We start from the raw sequence: 13,675 nt of genomic DNA, 5'->3' as shown, positions 1-13,675 counted from the left end.
TCACTGCACTGCTCGCCTGTGCTGACACATGGTGTTTCCGACTGCTTTAACACACTTATCATTCGATTCCACAAAAACTATTTGACCCAAAAATTAGATTTTTACACATCTTCTTGACTGATACCTTCCCCCCACTTCCTTTGACTGGTTGAAGTGCTTTAAAATAAAGCCAAACGCGCCCGATGTAAATAAAACTTTTATTACAGTCACGAAAGACGGAATATTTCTCAATATTACATACGACACCTATGTGGTACTTAAATTAAATGAGATATTGTTATACAGTAAATTTTATATGAAATTTAGGTATCTTGTCCACATTTCATTCTCAACATTGTGGCAACTAAAATCGACCATACAGAAAGTATACGCTATGGACTTTTAACCTCTGCAAACTCTTCAAAATTTCGTGCATTGGTTTACTACATTTAATGCTGGACAATAACTAGGTTGAACATCGAAACAAATTTAAGTCATTTATGGGGTTAAGGTATCAGTCGCGTAAAAATCTAATTTTTGGGCCAAATAGTTTTTGTGAAATCGAATGATAAGTGTGTCAAAGCAGTGCAGTGATGACAAAATCGCGCACAGCGCGGAATGCGGGGAGCACGTGACTGCAGCAGCGAAAGGATTAATGAAGAGACAAAGCACTAGAAATTTCAAAAAATTGCATTCAAACGAATAAAATTCGTGAAGTAAGACACTTCGATATTGTTTTTAAATAAAGAAAATATTCAGCATCGCACAAGGTTTGAACTCTTTACAGGGTGATTCAAAAAGAATACCACAACTTTAAAAATGTGTAGTTAATGAAAGAAACATAATATAACCTTCTGTTATACATCATTACAAAGAGTATTTAAAAAGGTTTTTTTTCACTCAAAAACAAGTTCAGAGATGTTCCATATGGCCCCCTCCAGACACACGAGCAATATCAACCCGATACTCCAACTCGTTCCACACTCTCTGTAGCATATCAGGCGTAACAGTTTGGATAGCTGCTGTTATTTCTCGTTTCAAATCATCAATGGTGGCTGGGAGAGGTGGCCGAAACACCATATCCTTAACATACCCCCATAAGAAAAAATCGGAGGGGGTAAGTTCAGGGCTTCTTGGAGGCCAGTGATGAAGTGCTCTGTCACGGGCTGCCTGGCGGCCGATCCATCGCCTCGGGTAGTTGACGTTCAGGTAGTTACGGACAGATAAGTGCCAATGTGGTGGCGCTCCATCCTTGTTCGAGCTGAGGGAACAGCCAACAAATGCTTGCTGGATGCGTGCTACATTTTCATCACTCGTTCTCGGCCGTCCAGAACTTTTCCCTTTGCACAAACACCCATCCTCTGTAAACTGTGATAGTTACACGTCGGGGAAGCAGTTCGTATTACACCACACCGCCGCTGTTCCACCACGCTTGTAACATTATACATGGTGATTCAAAAAGAATACCACAACTTTAAAAATGTGTATTTAATGAAAGAAACATAATATAACCTTCTGTTATACATCATTACAAAGAGTATTTAAAAAGGTTTTTTTTCACTCAAAAACAAGTTCAGAGATGTTCAATATGGCCCCCTCCAGACACACGAGCAATATCAACCCGATACTACAACTCGTTCCACACTCTCTGTAGCATATCAGGCGTAACAGTTTGGATAGCTGCTGTTATTTCTCGTTTCAAATCATCAATGGTGGCTGGGAGAGGTGGCCGAAACACCAACATACCCCCATAAGAAAAAATCGCAGGGCTTCTTGGAGGCCAGTGATGAAGTGCTCTGTCACGGGCTGCCTGGCGGCCGATCCATCGCCTCGGGTAGTTTACGTTCAGGTTTCATAACTAACCTTTTTCGTAGGACTCTCCATACAGTTGATTGTGGAATTTGCAGCTCTCTGCTAGCTCTGCAAGTCGATTTTCCTGGGCTGCGAACAAATGCTTGCTGGATGCGTGCTACATTTTCATCACTCGTTCTCGGCCGTCCAGAACTTTTCCCTTTGCACAAACACCCATTCTCTGTAAACTGTTTATACCAACGTTTAATACACCACCTATCAGGAGGTTTAACACCATACTTCGTTCGAAATGCACGCTGAACAACTGTCGTCGATTCACTTCTTCTGTACTCAATAACACAAAAAGCTTTCTGTTGAGCGGTCGCCATCTTAGCATCAACTGACGCTGACGCCTAGTGAACAGCGCCTCAAGCGAACAAATGTACAACTAAATGAAACTTTATAGCTCCCTTAATTCGCCGACAGATAGTGCTTAGCTCTGCCTTTTGTCGTTGCAGAGTTTTAAATTCCTAAAGTTGTGGTATTCTTTTTGAATCACCCTGTACTTTTCGCTTACTAACCCAACGCCTTAACCGTTACGCTGCCGCAGCTCGGCATCCAATGTATCTCCATAAGGAGTCTAACAGGTGACGCAAAATTCTGACAAACACTGTTGGTATGCCTATGAATTACTCGCACTTCGTCGAAGTACAATAGGAAATAAACAATTACCGCAGTTCTTTATTGCGAAATAGCGGTTCATGAAATTGATACAAACACCTTTCCTTGCTATCGCCTGAATTAAGAGTCTTATTGCTTGTTTGGTTTAATTAACAGAAAATGAAGCAATTGGTATAAAGAATGGTTTTTCCAAACTTTCAAAAAACAAAGTCTTCTATCAAGACATTGCTTTTGTTCTATCACTTTTTTTATGACTGAACGTTTCTAAAACTGAAGACACTCGTCCGTGCTCTGCTCTGCAGTCGAGATCTGGCAACGTCGTTCTCTGTTCATTGGCTGACTGTATTTTTTGACGTCAGATGCGCAGAACGAACCTAAACTCGGCCGCCAACATAAATGACGCGCACTTTAGATCCTTGCTCCCTACTATTTCAGCTCTATTGAATGATGACTGACATCACTTATATAATGTCCAGTTCAGCTCTTATTGGTGACGCGCTTACATTAGTTCTGAAACAGACGGTGAGAGACTGTTGGTGCTATCATGTGGTCCTGTCTAACTGCTGAGTGGATCTGTATGTTTGCTTGTATTCACGTGCGGCGGCCGGGTGTTCACGTGGGAACTATATGACTTCTGGCGGATGTGTGACATAGCCCTTCTCGAGTGCGACCTCTTTGAAACTAAGGGGAACGCCTCAGACACGGCCAGTCGATACAGCTCATACTGGGCAGACCACTTGTGCACAACCTGAAATGGAAGTCACTAAGCTACTTTGGCTCAACAGTACCCCTGTATTTTAGAAAAGTACCCATAAAGTTCATGACGCACAACCGTGTCAGTAATGATGGCATCGACTGATAATTGTAAATAAGCGTTCTTCTTCAACATATATGGGTTCCACAAATACATACCCTCCAAGAAATCGAGGAAAGAAACTTTTCCGACTGCCGCTTATGTATCCATAAGGCACGCACTGTTAAACGAAAGTGCCGCTGGTGTAGCGACCAAGGCATCTGACTGCGCAGCGGGGAACGTGTATTCGATTTCCAGTTGTATTCTGCATTTTTTTTTTCATTTGTATTTTTTCCTCATTGAACCTGTTAGGAATAAGAAGGTTAATAAAGTAAGTAAATCAGTAGGAAATAATTACAAGATGTGCAAATAAATTTCTCAAACGACTTGGATTAATAAACAATTAAAAATTTTATCTTGGTCGATTTACACTGTCTCTTCCAATCACTCTGTTCCTCGGTTTTCTTCGAACAAGGAGATGGATGGTACTCGTCGTATAATCATTGGGAGCACATATACACTCGTTACCAAGAACATCTAACGAACGCCTTCATCGCGCAACTACATAGTTCCTTCGAAAGATTCGGGGGAAAACAAGCTTGTTTTACATTTATTCAGAAAGTTGATCACGAGCTATGCTCTGAATCATTTTTGCATCCGCTCGGCTGTGTAATTCCCGTTAGATTTTCAGCGGCAGAATGCAATTTTGAAGCCACGAAATAAATTTTTTCGTTTGACAATAAAAATAAGTATCTCATGTTTTGCAAACAGGTGTAGAGTTTCACGGTGTTACTTCTAGTGTCCAAGTCAGTTGATCCTCGCCATCTATAAAAGTGCTATCATACGTGAAAGTATTAGTTTGTCCACGCCAAGAATCTAATAAGAGACAAAACTTACCAGCAATGTATGGTTTTAAAATGTTCCCAAGATATGTTTTGTAAATTTGATATGTCAATTTACCGGATTTGGAGCAAGTAACATATTTTTTTAAGAGACGGTTAAGCGACTGACCTTCTTTACACCCCAAGGACAAAATGAATCATAGTTTCTTATAAGCACGGGAAAAGTTCACAAATGCAATGTTGGAATATTGCGCTGTTGCGAATGCGTTATTTTACCCACACTACCGACAGTGATAAGGGTTAGTTTTCCTTCCTTGTACGATAATCGTGCGTCGAATGTTCGTCGTCGCATCATACTTACTCGTAATTGTTTTCATACAACGAAGCTTAAAATTTTAATTCTTTACTAATCTAAGTCGTTTGAAATTTATTTGCCTACTTTGTTATTATTCCTTATTGATTTACCGGGTGGTTACAATCAAACTGACGGCGTTTCGGGTGCTGCGGTGCAGGCTACGTACATCTCAGGACGCTGAAACATCGTAGGTTATGTTCATTAATCGCTGCGGAGTATGTTGTAAAAAGTAATAGTTCCACTTTGTGAACAAGGTAAAAATATGGCGCTGTAAACAGTCAGAATGTGAAATGTTTCCTGTTTTGACGTCAATATGCTGGTTAGCGCTTGCCGATGAGTGTTGTTTTCTTATGTGAAGTGACTTGGTGTAAAAGTTTAAGAAGATTGAATTTTTCCGTGCGGAACGCAATGGCTATTGGAGGAAAGACTGTGCACTGCAAGTAAAGTTGTTTTATCACAACGGCAGTGATAACAACGTTGCATTGCGGGAATATGGCCGACAGAAATAGCATGTCAATAAATGGGCTACACAATATGATGAAGAAATTTGAAGAAACAGGAGAATCAGGTGGTGCACCAGGAGAGGAAGAGCGTTATTCTCACAGCAGTTATTGATGGAGTTGCTGTAGCTGTTGCCTCAAGTTTTCGAGCTGTGTCACTGGAATTGTCTGTCCCCTGCGTCAACAGTTCAAAATGTTTTGCGGCCCATTTCATGCTAGTATTCCTACAAAATTCAGAACGTGAAGCGAACAAAGCCCCAAAATAAGCCCCAACGCTGTTAATTTACCCCCCCCCCCCCTTGTTGGCATGGGTGGAAATGGAACACATGTGACCGGGAAATATTCTGTCAATGAACAAGGCACATTGAACTCTACACGGTATTGTGAATGCACAGAACTGTCGTATACTGGGCTGTACTCCACCGTATGTTGTGCAGAAACATCCACTGCATTCAGCTTATGTGACTGTATGGTGTTGTTTCGAAAGAGCCTTCATGATCGGTCCGTCTTTTTTCTCGACGAGATGACACCTCGCGGCCTGTTAGATGCACAGTGACATATGCATGTTATAAGGACCTCATGGTGTGACTAATGATTCCAGCTTTGCAAGAACGCCGCTTTATCCATAGCACTAATGCAAGATGGAGCGACAGCACATCTCTCTTACCAGGTCAAAAATCTGCTCTGGGAAACCTTCGGTAACAACCGCATCGTCTGTAGGCAGTTTCAAGCTGCGTGGCCTTCCAGATACCCTGAACCTAAATCCATGTGACTTCTGGTATCTGGTATCGTTTCAACGATATCAGATACTAAATTTTCACAATCAGCATGTAGGGCAGACATCAACCTACACGCAACAGTTGAAGCAAGTCATCAACAAAGATTTTCTGTCAATGTTTGGGTCGGTGTTGTTGGTGACTGTCACTTTCTGCCACCCAAGCTCAACAGGCAAAATCATAATTATGGAGAGAATGTTGTACCTGGTCTGTTAGCAGATGTGCCTTTAGCTGTGCGAAAAAGTATGTACTTCATGCACGATGGGTCACCTCCTCATTTTAATGGCTATCGGCTTCTAAAAAACAGATTCGGTGACAGATGGATAGGTAGAGATGCAACAGTTGCCTGGCCTCCACGCTCTCCGGATTTAAACCCAGTGGACTTTTATCTGTGGGGGCATTTGAAACGTCTTGTGTATGGTACCCCATTACAAGATGTTCAGAGTCTCGTTGCCCCTATTATGGATGGCTGCGAAACCACACACAATACTCCAGCGATACATCAGCGCATCCGATGTTCACTGCAACGGCGGGTTGATGCGGGTATCAATGGTCACGGAGGGTATATTGAACATCTCCTGTGAGAAAGAGTTGCATGTGTACGCTGATGCGTTTTGTTCGTGTACATTGCCATTGCTCGAGCCAAGTCTGTAATTAACTCTACGTAGTAAGCCCGGTGTTTGAAACGGTTGTACTGATTCCTGGAGCAGTTGGCGTTACCTGTAAACAAGCAACAACGTACGTCGCATGGCAACAGGGATATGGAAAACAAAATACTCGCGGTCCACAACATAACCAGACGTCACCAAGAATGCTTGCTCCCCATGATTCTAGCTTTCTGTTCTTGTATGTTTCCCATGATTAATGAATTCGAGAAAATGAGTTGTAACATGGACACCGGCCGGCCGGAGTGGCCGAGCGGTTAAAGGCGCTACAGTCTGGAACCGCACGACCGCTACGGTCGCAGGTTCGAATCCTGCCTCGGGCATGGATGTGTGTGATGTCCTTAGGTTAGTTAGGTTTAAGTAGTTCTAAGTTCTAGGGGATTTATGACCACAGCAGTTGAGTCCCATAGTGCTCAGAGCCATTTGAACCATTTGAACCATGGACACCGTTTGCACACCCATGTTCATATAACATAATTTCTTTGTCTAGTTATGAGGAATGTGTCCTGAAATTTGTGAAGTACATATTTGTTACACCCTGTGTACGTAGGGTAAAACGTAAATGTCGTGTGATTAGGGCCTCCCGTCCGGTAGACCGTTAGCCGGGTGCACGTCTTTCGATTTGGCGACACTTGCGCGTCGATGGGGATGAAGGATGAAATGATGATGATTAGGACAACACAACACCCAGTCTCTGAGCGGAGAAAATCTCCGACGCAAAAGGTAATCGAACCCGGACCTTTGGGATTGACATTCTGTCGCGCTGACCACTCAGCTACCGGGGGCGGACTATACGTATGTTAATACGCAAAGGTAAGGTGAATAAAACAGGTAACCTATAGATCATTCCCAGAGGATGGCGCGCTGCTGCGCTGCCGCCCTGCCGCCGCGTCATCCTTTGCTGTATGGTGTCATCTGTAAGCAATATGGAGGGGCATGGGGTCAGCTCACGGCTCCGTCGGCTGTTGTTGACATTCCAAACCTTGGAGCCGATACTTCAAGTAGCTCCTCAGTTGGCTCAGTGGACCCCACTTCACTCTTCCCACCAATAAAAATCCCTGACAGAACCGAGAACACAAAAAATGGTTCAAATGGCTCTGAGCACTATGGGACTTAACTGCTGTGGTCATCAGTCCCCTAGAACTTAGAACTACTTAAACCGAACCAACCTAAGGACATCACACACATCCATGCCTGATGCAGGATTCGAATCTGCAACCGTAGCGGTCGCGCGGTTCCAGACTGTAGCGTCTAGAACCGCTCGGCCACCCCGGCCGGCCCGAGATTACAACCCACGTCCTCTGGCTGGCAGTCGGCCGTGCTGACCACTCAGTGTGCAAAGGCTAAATACATTCAGAATGCTGCGAAGAATGAGCTGAAGTGCGAACAAGATGGACTAATGCATCCACGAAAACAGAGCGATATCAGCAAAAACGGAAAAATAAGCGCGTAATGTTTTTGTCAAGAAGGTGTAAGGCAGGTGTGGAGCCTAGAGCAGCCCTTCTTTAACTTGTGTGTAGATAAAACAAGGTTGTAATTTTCGCAGATAACTCTAAGCAAGAAATGCTCAAAAGAACTCTTGAATTAAAGGGAACGCACTTCGAGGTTAAGCGAAAAGAATGCAAAAAAATTGGAAATTTGTGGTAAGGTTTCATGGGACAAAACTGCTAAGGTCATCGGTCCCTAAGCTTACACACTACTTAATCTAACTTAAATCAACTTACGCTAAGGACAACACAAACACACCCATGCCCGAGGGAGGACTCGAACCTCCGACGGGGAGAGAAAGTAATGCATATAGGGACAAGTTGAAGAGTATCAGAAACCAGTGTGAAACGTATCTTCTGTATAGCCAAGAGACGAAGATAAGCGCATTCGGAAGAATATAAATAAAAATTACTTCCAGTCGTCGTTCTGGAAGAAAATCGAAGGATGGATTATTGTAGGCTCTATACGTAAGTGGCAGTCAAATGAGAACGAGACAGACTGCATAACGAGGATGGCGCAGACTTTGGTAACGCAGGTAGGGATGTCTATTGACAATCAGGAAGGAACAGAGCGAACGTTCACCGCTGTGCCATTTGTCTGCTAGACGTGGTCGATGTGAGGTCAGCGAGTCGAATGTGGGTCCGACTTCATTGTGGACGGCGGGAAAGAGAGCGAGATGTAATGTGTTTATTGACGGCGGGTGGTGTGCAGGACGTGAAATTCATGCCCGAATGTGAGTTGTACACTGAGATGACAAGAGTCATGGAATACCTACTAACATCGTTTCGGACCTCCTCCTTTTTCCCGATGTAGTACAACAACTCGACGTAACACAGACTCAGCAATTCATTGGAAGGTCCTTACAGAAATATTGCACCATGCTGCCTCAACAGCTGACCATAATTGCACTCCTGGATACAACCATGGTTCCGCATATTCCATTAAGACAATGATCGTCTTGTTTCACATGGGGATAAATATATTAACAGTTATACTAAATAACAAACGGTTTACCTACTTTCTTCTATCTCTCTCCTCTTAATTTGACTGATTCTTATAAGATTCAAGAAGACAAGCAAACTTCTTCTCTCTTGCTACTAGTCTTCTTGTTATTACAGAGTTGAATTAAATCCGTCCTTTTAATGAATTCATTGGTATACGGAAACCTCAGGCTAGAGAGGGAGAACGAATAGATCACTGATTTACTGAGAACGAGATTTTGTTAGGTCAGCTGTACTCATTGCTCTAAAAGACAAGAATCAGTGCACTTCCTCGGGTTTTGGAGTTGCTTCAATGTAAATTTGATTATATAAGAAACTTGTTCATACCAACGCCTCTGTAGGAGGATACAGGCTCACACAATTTATATTTGGAATGATGAATGGCAGCTTGCTCTAAATTTAGAAAAATTTACGTTAATGTCCGAATATGGTCTGAGCGGTATGTTACTTGACGCAATAATGACAGTTAATGATAGCGGCGTAAGGCAACAAAGCGATATGAAATGGAACAGGAAGTAAGATCGATAGTACAGAATGTGAACGGTCAACATCAATTTATTGGGAGAACTTTAGGAAAGTGTAGTTCATCTATAAAATAGCTCGTATTTAGACCTCTAGTGCGATACGAACTTGAGTACGGCTCGAGGGCTTGGGATCCCCACCAGATTGGATTGAAGGAAGTCATCGAAGCAATTCAGAGGCATGCTGCTTGACTTGTTACTGATAGGTTTGATCAACACGCCAGAATCACGGAAATACTCCACGAACTGAAATGGGAATCTGTTTTCGCGAAACACTATTGAGAAAATTTGGAGAACTAGCATTCGCAGCTGACTGTAGAACGATTCTTCTGCCGCTAATGTACATTTCACGTAACGACGACGAAGACAAGATAAGATAAATTAGAACTCTTACCGAAGCATATAGATAGTCGTTTTTCCTTCGTTTAATTTATTTCTGGAAAAGATGAATGGATGACTAGTGTTGGTATTAGGTTGGTTGGTTGGTTGGTTTGGGGAAGGAGACCAGACAGCGTGGTCATCGGTCTCATCAGATTAGGGAAGGATTGGGAAGGAAGTCGGCCGTGCCCTTTCAGAGGAACCATCCCGGCATTTGCCTGGAGTGATTTAGGGAAATCACGGAAAACCTAAATCAGGATGGCCGGACGCGGGATTGTGTTGGTATTAGGTTCCCTCCGCCATGCACCTTGTGGTGGCTCGCAGAGTACGGCTGTAGAAGTATGTGTAGATGTATAACACTCCCCCCCCCCCTTCCCTTTTTGAAATCCACAGCGCACTTTAGAATTCTCCCCAACTTGCCAGCGCTGCAGGAGATCCATACAAACACGGGAATTCGAATGTCTGCGGCAGACAATTTAATCTATTCTGCAATTATGTAGCCTGCGCTGGACATTCGTCCTCAGCTGGCAAGGTTTCGTTGCAGAGGTAGACTAAAGGACTTACAATGCTTGTTAAAACAATTCTTGCAGAGAACTGTTAGTTTTGTCAAAGACATGTGTTAGTAAATGTGTAAAGGAGAGTCAAATGAAAACGAGATAGATTGGAAAAAGCAAATAACCTATTTATTGTTTCAAAAGTAATCTCCAAAACTGTTAATACATTCATCCCACTGCGAGACAAAAGAGTCAGTGCCTTCATGGAAAAATGTTTGCAGTAGCTTGCGGAATCAGGATGTAACCAGGTGTGCACATCTTCCTTCAAAGCAAATCGACGGCCACGAATGTATTTCTTCACAGTTCCAAACAAAAATGGAAGTGGCATGGGGAAACTTCTCAAATAGTTCAAATGGCTCTGGGCACTATGGGACTTAACATCTAAGGTTATCAGTTCCCTAGAACTTAGAACTACTTAAACCTAACTAACCTAAAGACATCACACATCCATACCCGAGGCAGGATTCGAACCTGCGACAGCAGCGGTCTCGCGGTTCCAGACAGAAGCGCCTAGAACCGCTCGGCCACAACGGCTGCAGGAAACTTCTCCAGCGTACTTGAAACAGCCTTGGCAACATGTGGGGCCGTCCACGAGAATGCACGTATGGGTACAATTATAGTTCCTCAGGCAACCGAAAACATTTTTACATGAAGGCCCTGACCACCTTGTCCCACAGTGGGATAGAAGTATTAATAGTTATGTCGATTGCTTTTGAAATAATAAAGGAGTTACTTACTTTTTGTGGTTCCCTAACTCACTCGGTAAATATGTGACCCTTACAGCATTACACTGCTGTCCGTCTGTCTGCTTGTTTGTCACATCGTTAAGAAATATTTTTATCAGTAACTGGTAGAGCTGCCAAGTTAAGATTCATGTAACATACTAAGAGCTACGGTTCCTTGGCGTTGTGAAAAAGTTAAGCTTATAAGTCAATGAAATCTAAAGCTAAGCCATTTGTGTCACATATTTTGATTCTCACAAATTCATTCACCAAAACCTATTGACCTAGAATCATAAGATTTGGCAAGAAGCAAGATTTCATTTTATAAGGAAAGGAAAAATATACGAAAGTTGTTAATTCGCAATAATATACAATAAAATTTTTTTGCCCTTTGTTGCCGGTCTGTCTGTCCGTCCATCTGTTAAGACACCCTCTTCTGAGGACCGTGTAGAGACATTAAGCTGAAATTTGTGTCAAATACTAAGGTATGTATCCTCTTGGCGGTGTAAATATTTTAACCGTCCAAGCCAATGCATTCAAAAGATACGACCATCTATGTCCCATATTTTGATACTTGCAAAGTCACTCATCAAAACCTATAGATATGCCGGACCTGGTGGTCAAGTGGTAAAGCGCATGCTTGGAAAGCGAGAAGTCGCGCCACTGAATCTCGGTTGGACGATGTTTTTTTCAGTCGTTGTTTAAACGTACCCTTCACCTCTCAACATATGAGCAGTCACCAGAAACAACACGTGTTTCTGATTCCACGTTAAACTGTATGTCCCCTTTCCCTGGTTGTATAACTTGGGTAGTTAGGGACACGCAAATCGTCAAATTGGTGGCAGTAGAAAGGCCTGCACCAGCAGACACGAAGTTGCTATTATTATCATTTATATACATCCAGTTTCCACAGAAGAGCACGAATCCTACTCTCACTTGTACCCTTTTTCTTATTTTTTCACGTTGAAGTTCAACTACCAGTCGCTGCACCGAACGCCGATGTTCTGTAGGTCTTCCTAAATTTCCCTACAATGCTCTGTCTTTGAGATTTTCCTATCTACAACAGCATAATTCGTGAATAGTCTCACGGATCTTACTAGGTTGTCCGCCAAATAATTTATATACAGGGTGTTTCAATGTCTTTGTGTCAAAGGTCAGGGGGAATACTTTTTGCTTGAGACAAAATGATAGCTGAAGCTTCCCAGGAACGCAAAGCGTCCTTTAGTATCCGCTGCCTCTGGTACGACTAGATTTTACCAAACTAGCAGGATTTACTAACCATGTGCGCTGCATATTACTTAGCTCAGTAATACGAGGTGCATTCAAGTTCTCAGGCCTCCGATTTTTTTTCTCCGGACTGGAAAGAGATAGAAACATGTGCATTGTTTTAAAATGAGGCCGCGTTCATTGTCAATACGTCCCAGAGATGGCAGCACTGTACAGCAGATGGAATTTTACCGCCAGCGGCGAGAATGAGAACTGTTTTAAATACTTAAAATGGCGACGTTTTCCTTACTTGAACAGCGTGCAATCATTCGTTTTCTGAATTTGCGTGATGTGAAACCAATTGAAATTCATCGACAGTTGAAGGAGACATGTGGTGATGGAGTTATGGATGTGTGGAAAGTGCGTTCGTGGGTGCGACAGTTTAATGAAGGCAGAACATCGTGTGACAACAAACCGAAACATCCTTGGGCTCGCACAAGCCGGTCTGACGACATGATCGAGAAAGTGGAGAGAATTGTTTTGGGGGATCGCCGAATGACTGTTGAACAGATCGCCTCCAGAGTTGGCATTTCTGTGGGTTCTGTGCCCACAATCCTGCATGACGACCTGAAAATGCGAAAAGTGTCATCCACGTGCGTGCCACGAATGCTGACGGACGACCACACGGCTGCCCGTGTGGCATGTTGCCAAGCAATGTTGACGCGCAACGACAGCATGAATGGGACTTTCTTTTCGTCGGTTGTGACAATGGATGAGATGTGGATGCCATTTTTCAATCCAGAAACAAAGCGCCAGTCAGCTCAATGGAAGCACACATATTCACCGCCACCAAAAAAATTTCGGGTAACCGCCAGTGCTGAAAAAATGATGGTGTCCATGTTCTGGGACAGCGAGGGCGTAATCCTTACCCATTGCGTTCCAAAGGGCACTACGGTAACAGGTGCATCCTACGAAAATGTTTTGAAGAACAAATTCCTTCCTGCACTGCAACAAAAACGTCCGGGAAGGGCTGCACGTGTGCTGTTTCACCAAGGCAACGCACCCACACATCGAGCTAACGTTACGCAACAGTTTCTTCGTGATAACAACTTTGAAGTGATTCCTCATGCTCCCTACTCACCTGACCTGGCTCCTAGTGACTTTTGGCTTTTTCCAGCAATGAAAGACACTTTCCGTGGCCGCACATTCACCAGCCGTGCTGCTATTGCCTCAGCGATTTTCCAGTGGTCAAAACAGACTCCTAAAGAAGCCTTCGCCGCTGCCATGGAATCATGGTGTCAGCGTTGTGAAAAATGTGTACATCTGCAGGGCGATTACGTCGAGAAGTAACGCCAGTTTCATCGATTTCGGGTGAGTAGTTAATTAGAAAAAAAATCAGAGGCCTTTGAACTTGAATGCACCT

This window comes from Schistocerca nitens, chromosome 7 (assembly GCF_023898315.1).
Source record: "Schistocerca nitens isolate TAMUIC-IGC-003100 chromosome 7, iqSchNite1.1, whole genome shotgun sequence".
NCBI lineage: Eukaryota > Metazoa > Arthropoda > Insecta > Orthoptera > Acrididae > Schistocerca > Schistocerca nitens.
This window is presented reverse-complemented; position numbering follows the sequence as displayed.